This window comes from Labeo rohita, chromosome 9 (genome assembly GCF_022985175.1).
Source record: "Labeo rohita strain BAU-BD-2019 chromosome 9, IGBB_LRoh.1.0, whole genome shotgun sequence".
Classification (NCBI taxonomy): domain Eukaryota; kingdom Metazoa; phylum Chordata; class Actinopteri; order Cypriniformes; family Cyprinidae; genus Labeo; species Labeo rohita.
Genome location: NC_066877.1, coordinates 36,285,770 through 36,295,332, shown reverse-complemented (window position 1 = coordinate 36,295,332; position 9,563 = coordinate 36,285,770). Strand labels below are relative to the sequence as shown.

Sequence of the window (9,563 nt, the reverse complement as noted above, 5' to 3'; positions counted from 1 at the left end):
CTTCGGGTTAATCTGAACAACGGAACACAAACTCACTCCTCTCAACATGAGTGTGTGTGTGTGTGTGTGTGTGTGTTTCATATATTTATGTCGGAAAAAATGACCAATACCAGCTCAGTCCTATATGATGGTCACTCTGAATTCATTATTACTTCTATCTTATAGAAACTCGTCAAAAACTCAAACCAAAGTACTGAAACTATTTACAATTCACACCTATTTTCAATTAAATCAGAATATTATAGAAAAAAATCATATTATAAAATAAATATAATATTGTATAGTATTATAAAATAATACAAAAGAAACAGATACAACAATAAAAAAAAAACTAAAATACAAAATAAAAACAATACAAAATTGGAACAAAAAACTACAACGATTCACACTTAAAAAAATAAAAAAATAAAAAGATAACTTTCTAAAAACAATAAATGTTAGCATGATCATGATTTACATTTATACACACACACACACACACACACAAATGTAAAAATTGTGGTATAGGATAAATTAAATATGACTGACACTTAAAAATATACTTTTTTTGAACAACTTTTGATTTGCACTTTTAAAAATAAAAAAAGTAACTTTTTAAAACAAATGTGAGCAGTTATGATCATGATTTACACTTTAAAAATGTATGTATGTATATATATATATATATATATATACACACACACACACAAAATAAACAAATATGTAAATATGTATATGTACTATAAAAAATATTAAATATAATTATATATAAATATTATATATAAATATACAAGTGTAAATCATTGTAATATGATCAAATAAACAAACTAATATATATATATATATATATATATATATATATATATATACTAATATAGAAAACAACAATATTATAGAAAAAATAATATTATAAAATAAATATAATATTACATATTATATAATATTACAAAATAGTATAATACAAAAGAAACAAACAGATACAACAATTTAAAAAAAACTAAAATAAAAATACAACAAACTTAGAACAAGTGTTAAATGGAAACAAACTACAATGATTTACACTTTTAAAAATAAAAAATGTAACTTTTTAAAAACAACAGCAGTTATGATCATGATTTATATATATAATTTTTCATATTATATTATATATTACAAAATGTAAACATTGTGGTATTAGGATACAATAAATATGATTGACACTTAAAAATATATTTTTTATGAACAACTTTAATGCTGTGATATAACAAAATAAACAAATATGATTTATACTGATATAAAAATATAAAATATATTTTTATATATAAAAAATATTTTTACAAGTGTAAGTCATTTTAATCAAATAAACAAACTAATAGAATTACACATTAAAAAATGTTTTCAACAAAAATAAACTTTGTAGTATGATAATATTGATTAAGCTTTACTTTAAAATAAGCATAAACATTGTGATATTATGCTAAATAAACAAACTATGATTTACACTTTTTCAGCAAATGTAAAGAGTGATATGATGATAAAAGAAACAAACTTACTGAGATATAATTGTTAAAAATAAAATATTGAACTCTAACTTCAATAAGATATTTTTACATTTTCATTAATATTTTGAATCAGTTTTTGTTTTTTATTTCCCATTTTCATTAGGGTTAGGGTTTCATTTCATATATATATATATATATATATATATATATATATATATAAATAGTTGTGTTTATTCATTTCTATTTCAGTTTTAGTTATTTTAGTACATCAAGTTTTAATTTTAGTTTAATTACTTATAATAACCCTGGTGTAAATCATATTAGTTTGTTTCTTTTCTCATAATATCACAATAAAGTGAAAAAAAATTGAGTTAATGTTTTTAAAAGTTCACTGGCTTGAGTTAATGCTCATTTTTGTGGTGTTTCATTAAGATAAAAGGCATTTTATATGAATTCAGAGTAATTATATAATCAAGTACCACGTTCAAATCTCTTCATCTTGAACTAGAAATACACTAAAACAATAAACAATTAGCCACTTTGAATAAAAGCATTTGATAAATGCATCAATGTACATATAACACAAGACTGGAGTGACTTTGCCTTAATAAATCAGCAGCAGACAATAAAATACATTCATGTTCAATAAATATTCACAGATTTCCAGAGGAAACAGGAGTGAGTTTGTCATCGATCCGCTCCTGGATTTTCATCTGATCCTGCTCAATCAATCACACCTGCATGGGCTAATCAAGCTCTTTTGATTGTCTTGAAATGAACTAGATCAGACCAAAACTGAAACTGGTCTCTGTAGAGGAAAAACAGCACAGAATGAAAACCAGCAGGCTGAGTGTTGTTTGTCATTTCCTGGCATTTCCTTCAGGATCAGCACACCAAATTAAAACCACATTTACAGACTCAAGAGCTCCTCATCTGCATCTGATCAACAAAAACACAGTGAGTAACACTAACTAACCCCTCCATACATGTATATATTCATCAAGGATGCATTAAATGGATTAAAAATGACAGTAAAGACATTTATATGTTAGAAAGCATTTAAATGTTGTTCTTTTGAACTTTATATTCATCTGTGAATTCTAAAAAAAATAAAATGCATAATAGTTATAATAAAATATTAGGTAGAACAACATATTAGGATGATTTCTGAAGGATCATGTGACTAAAAAGACTGGAGTAATGATGCTGAAAATTCAGATTTGATCACAGAAATCAATTACAGTTTAACAGATATTCACATAGAAAACAGCTATTTTAATTTATAAAAATATTTAACATTTTTTTAAGTATTTTTGATCAAATAAAAACACCCATGGTGAACAGAAGAGATGAACATTTGACCAAGTGTGTGTAGTAGCACATTGACAGGTGAGTGTTTTCTCTCTCTAGAGTCACTCAATGTTCAGATATACTGCATTTTTCTAGCAAAACTACAAGGGTGTAGGTTTGATTTTGGCATTGGTGGGGACATAACGGCGGACAACAGAGAATTCATTGCTCAAAATGATTGCTAGGGACAATTTAGTAGTGGCTGAATATTGGTAGAGACATGTCATAGCACAGCAGATTAGATGAACATTAAAAAATCGGACTAAAATATCTCTGTGGGTACACTGCCAAACGGCGACTCACTTCAGTGTCTGACTTCAATTTAGAATTAAAAATTGGATTAAGTCATTAATCTGTTGTTTGACCTTTTGATTAAGGAGAGAACCACAGTTCATTTTCTTTTTGTTTTTATAACAGTACTGGTTTGATGTTTTACGTTGTTTAATAATAATAATAAAGAAAAAAAAAGACCTGCCATACGCGCTCCGAGCTCTCGAACTGAATCAAACGATTCGCTCTCCGCAATTTTGATTTAAATCAAATGATTCTCGATCCGCGCTCTGAAGATCTGAATGATGATTCACGAACCACCGTCGCATCGGGAATTGTTCACGAACCCTCTTCGAAGATCGCGGAGTTCAGAAGTCCCGATTTGAGTCAAATGATTCGCGAACCCACTCCAAAGTCTCGACCTAAATAAAATGATTCGCGATTTGAAATCCCGAACTGAATCAAATGATTCGTGATACGCAAAGTTCCGGTCTAAATCAAATGATTCGCGAATCCGCTTCTGTCTCAAATAAAATGATTCGCGATTTGAAATCCTGATCTGAATCAAATGATTCGCGAACCCGCTCCAAAGTCTCGACCTAAATAAAATGATTCGCGATTTGAAATCCCGAATTTAATCAAATGATTCGCGAACCCACTCCGAAGTCTCGACCTAAATAAAATGATTCGCGATTTGAAATCCCGAACTGAATCAAATGATTCGTGATACACAAAGTTCCGGTCTAAATCAAATGATTCGCGAATCCGCTTCTGTCTCAAATAAAATGATTCGCGATTTGAAATCGTGATCTGAATCAAATGATTTGCGATACGCAAAGTTCCGGTCTAAATCAAATGATTCGCGAATCCGCTTCTGTCTCAAATAAAATGATTCGCGATTTGAAATCCTGATCTGAATCAAATGATTCGCGAACCCGCTCCAAAGTCTCGACCTAAATAAAATGATTCGCGATTTGAAATCCCGAATTGAATCAAATGATTCGCGAACCCGCTCCAAAGTCTCGACCTAAATAAAATGATTCGCGATTTGAAATCCCGAATTGAATCAAATGATTCGTGATACGCAAAGTTCCGGTCTAAATCAAATGATTCACGAACCCGCTTCGAAGATCCCGGAGTTCAGAAGTCCCGATCTGAATCAAATGATTCGCCATACGCAATGTTTCGATTTGAATCAAATGATTCGTGAACCCGCTCCGAAGTCTCGACCTAAATAAAATGATTCGCGATTTGAAATCGCGATCTGAATCAAATGATTCGTGATACGCAAAGTTCCGGTCTCCCGCTTCTGTCTCAAATAAAATGATTCGCGATTTGAAATCCCGAACTGAATCAAATTCCCGAACTGAATAAAAAAAAACTTTGCGATACGCAAAGTTCCGATCTGAATCAAATGATTCGCGAACCCGCTTCGGTCTCAAAATGATTCGCGATTTGAAATCCTGATCCGAATCAAATGATTTGCGAACCCGCTTCTGTCTCAAATAAAATGATTCGCAATTTGAAATCCTGATCTGAATCAAATTCGCGAACCCGCTCCAAAGTCTCGACCTAAATAAAATGATTCGCGATTTGAAATCCCGAATTGAATCAAATGATTCGCGATACGCAAAGTTCCGATCTGAATCAAATGATTCGCGAACCCGCTTCTGTCTCAAAATGATTCGCGATTTGAAATCCTGATCTGAATCAAATGATTCGCGAACCCACTTGAAAGTCTCGACCTAAATAAAATGATTCGCGATTTGAAATCCCGAACTGAATCAATCGTGATACGCAAAGTTCCGGTCTAAATCAAATGATTCGCGAATCCGCTTTTGTCTCAAATAAAATGATTCGCGATTTGAAATCCCGATCTGAATCAAATGATTCGCGATATGCAAAGTTCCGATCTGAAGTCTAGACCTATGATTCTCAATACACTATTTGAATCTGAATGAAATTCGAGCGCTCCGAAACGTTGAACAGTGAATCGTTTTGCGACGCAGTGGTTTAACTGATTCGGAATTTTGAAAAGCTCAGTTTCACCCATCACTGTAAGTGCGTTATTGCGAGAGATGTCGAAATTCGAAACTGAATGGATCTTTTGATCTAGTTTTCGCTAGTGAATCGCTTGAACTGAATGATCGAAGTCACGACTTCAACACAAAATGCAACGCATAAATATATTAATACTTATTAATATTTATTATTATTATTATTATTATTATTATTATTATTATTTTCTTATGTATTTATTTTGTGTATTTTTAAATAAGAATTTATATATTTAATATAATAATAATAATAATAATAATATTATTATTATTATTATTATTATTATTTTCTTTTATTATGTATTTATTTGTTTATTTATTTTGTGTATTTTTAAATAAGAATTTTTAGTTTTAGTTTTAGTTTACTATATTTTCTGTGTGATTGCTGGGATCCCCATTTTAATTCCTAAACATTGATTTGTCTGTTTGATCATCTCAAACAGCAGCTTTTACTGGTGTGTAATGCTCATCTCCACCAGCAGGTGTCAGTGTGACACAATCATACAACATGCATTACAAAACATCTGATCTAATGACTACAAAAAATAAATAATGCTTGTATGAAACCTTATCTGATGTATGTACATCAGAATATTTCTACAGAACTGCAGCTGTACCTGGAAGACACTAAAATGACATTAGTTCCCATGGAAAAAACACACTGATTCACCTTGAATATACTGCAAATGAAAGTATAAAAGTGCAGATCCTGGTCTCATGAAATGAGTACGTGTTGTTGTGTGATGAGGTTGATCTGTGGGTTGAAGTGAATGTGATTTGAGCAGAGGCTGATGGTGATGAACATCTTGTGTTGAGCTCCTCTCATGATCTCCGAGTCTCATTAACTCTCCATCGATCGACGGCTTCATTTGCACTTGTTTTCAGTTCAGACTGGAGTGAAACTGAACAACAGGCCGGCGGCTGATCACAGACCAATCAATTAAAGCAGAGCTGATAGACAAACCAGGCTGTAATTAGAGCTGAGGCTCTTATGAACATAATTATCACAGATAACCGCACTTCTGATTGGTCACTGCAGATCCACCAATCCACATCATTCACTAAAGAAAGATTCATTCAGCATTTGTGTCTATATTTATATTCTGAAGCCTTTGTTTTACAAAAAAGGTGGAAACAGTAACAAAATATTATCATTAATTAAATTATTGTTCTTTAGCAACCATTTTATTTATGTTAAGTGTTAAGCAAAAACTGGATGCATTATCTATCTATCTATCTATATTTATATTTACATATATTTATTTACATTTAATTATATACACATTTATTTATTTATTTATATACATTTATTTATTTACACATATTTACATTTATCTATATAAATTTGATATACATTTTATTTAATATATTTATTCATTTATTTATAAACATTTATTTACACATATTTTTACATGTAAATAAATGAATGTAAATACATTTATTTATTCACGTTTATTGATATACATTTATTTATTTACATATATTTATTAACATTTATTTATATACATTTTATTTACACACTTACATTTAAATAAATTTATTGATATACATTTTATTTATATATATTTATTCACATTTGTTTACATTTATTTATAAACATTTATTTACACTTTTTAGATGTAAATAAATAAATGTAAATACATTTATTTACATTTATTTATTTACATATATTTATTCACATTTATTGCTTTACATTTATTTACACACATTTATTAACATTTATTTATATACATTTTATTTATTTACACATTTACATTTATTTATATACTTCTGTTGATATACATTTTATTTACATATATTTATTCATATTTATTGATATACATTTATTTACACTTATGTACATTTATTTTAAATGTATTAAATGCACTTTAAATGCATTTTAAAAATTAAATGTACTAATAAACATTTAAATAAATGCACATTGAAATACATATTTATTAAATAAATGCATAAATGTGCAAATGTATTTATTTACGTTTATTTATTTTATTTACTATATACGTTTTAAATAATGGGTTTCTAGCTCATTTTATTTATTTATTTGAAAAACGTAATTTGTCATTAATTAAACAATTTAGAAATTTATAATTGATACATTTTTATTTGTGTTAAATGATATGGGGAAACCTGGAAATTATTTTTATTATTTAAAAAAATGCTACTTTAACTAAAAGGAATTTTTTTTTATTTCAGCTAGTTGCTAAGGCAACATTTCTCATTTTCATTTTAATTTGAACTAAAAACTAAAACTGAAATTAAAAAAAAAAATATATATATATATATATACTATATATAAAGACAACAAAATTTAACTAAATTAAAATAATATTATACACATTTTTAAAATAAACTCAAATTCTCTAATATCTATCTGTCTATGTATAGAATATACATGTTTTTTAGTTTTCTGATGGTGCTCACACTGAAATCAAAGTTTTTTTTTTTGGATGCACATGTTGGTTTGATCTATATTTATGGTGTGGGCTTGAGTGAGTCATCCGTGTGTGATTATGTGAACATGAGTGTGTGTTAAAGAGACAGCATGACGTGTCTCGTCTGATTTGTCTTCACACTCATCTTCATCTCACACCTTCAGCTCAGCGCCTGAATTTCACAGACGTGTGACAAGATCATATTGTATCTTGATAATATTTCCTAATTGAGCTCGACATGATACTTTTCAGCCATGAGTCATTCTGCAACACAAGACAAAAACACAGGAATAGTTCACACAAAAAAAGTGAGTGTGTTTCTTCATCAGATCTGTAGAAATGTGTCATTCCATCAGTTGCTCACCAATGGATGTGAATGGGTGCCGTCAGAATGAGAGTCCAAACAGCTGATAAAAACATTAATCCACAATTAACCCACACCACTCCAGTCCATCAGTTCACATCTTGAGAAAACAATATTGGCAATACTCAGATATAAACAATAGCATGGATTTCACAGTTAATATACTAAATGTGTTGTTTTGCTAATTTTTGCTCACTCTGTTGTTGTTTTCAATGATTCATCTGAACGCCTCTGATTGGTCACTGCATTCACTGCCACTCAACAGAATTGTGTGTGATTGGCTATAATGCGCAACACTGTAAAAACCCGTCAAAATAAATGTGCAATGAGTAGATCTGTGATTTAATGACGAAATCGACTATTTTTATTAGGGCCTGAGCACTGCATTCCTATTGGAATTGCTCCGTTCTTCTTCTTCTCCAAAGCGAATTGCATTTTTGAGGGCCTAAACATGCTCAAACTCCCGAAACTTTGCACACGCATCAGACCTGGTGAAAATTTACATCTCATATGGTTTTCAGAAGTGGGTGTGAAAATAAAATTTCAGCGGAGTGCGCCTCGAGCTACGTTTCACGTACATTTACGAAACTCGGTACATTCATGTAACACACCAATACCTACAAAAAAGTCTCTTGGTGCAAAATCCGAAACCCAACAGGAAGTCCGTTATAGTGAATTTCCTGTATGATTTTTGTGCAGTTTTTGCCATTTTCAGGCCTCGTACTTTAACGAACTCCTCCTACAGTTTTTATCCGATCAACTTCAAATTTGCTGAGTGTCATCATAAGGCCTTTGCGATGCTAAATTGTGAAGATCTTGAGTTTTCGTCGAGGGGCGTGACAAAATTCGATGTTTCGCCATTAAAAAGGAAGTTGCTGTAACTCAGGCAAACAATGTCCAATCAGCCCCAAACTTAACAGGTTTGATAAGAGTCCTGGTCTGAACACATTTACATGCCAATATTCAGTTATAGTCATAGCGCCACCTACTGTCAACAGGAAGTGACATGTTTAACACTGTGATACACTATTAGCAACACACTAAAATAAGCCATTGAGTGCTAAACTTGCTAAAAACACGCTCAAACATGCTCGCAACACTTACCAAGTGCTAAAGCATGTTGTTAAAGACATAAAACAGGAAGTGTTGTAATTCAAGCAAACAATGTCCAATCTGCCCCAAACTTCACATGTTTGATAAGAGTCCTGGTCTGAACACATTTACATGCCCATATTCGGTTATAGTCATATCGCCACCTGCTGCCAACCGGAAGTGACAGGTCTAACAGTGTGATGGACTATTAAAAGCACAGCAAAATATGCCATTTTAGGCTAAACATAGAAACATGCTAGAAACACTTACTAAGTGTTAATGCGTGCTATTAATGCCATGAAAGAGGAATTTGTTGTAACTCATGCATGCAGTGTTCAATCTGCCCCAAACTTCACTTGTTCGATAAGAGTCCTGACCTGAACACATGTAAAGGCCAATATTCAGTTATGATGATAGCGCCACCTGCTGGCAACAGGAAATGACTTGTTTTACACTTACTTAAACATGCAATGTCCCATCTGCCCCAAACTTCACGTTCTGGCCTGAACATGTCTTAAGGCTCATATTCAGATTCAAT

At 30.8% G+C, this 9,563-nt stretch overlaps 1 protein-coding gene across 1 annotated transcript in view; it reads left to right on the top strand.

Moving 5' to 3' along the window:
* The first annotated feature begins 2,256 nt into the window (after positions 1 to 2,256).
* fancb (FA complementation group B) overlaps positions 2,257 to 9,563 on the top strand; it is a 49,678-nt gene continuing 42,371 nt past the window's right edge. The window contains exon 1 of the mRNA XM_051119341.1: positions 2,257 to 2,417. The gene's annotated coding sequence lies outside the window, so the exon portion shown is untranslated. The remainder of the gene's footprint in view (positions 2,418 to 9,563) is intronic.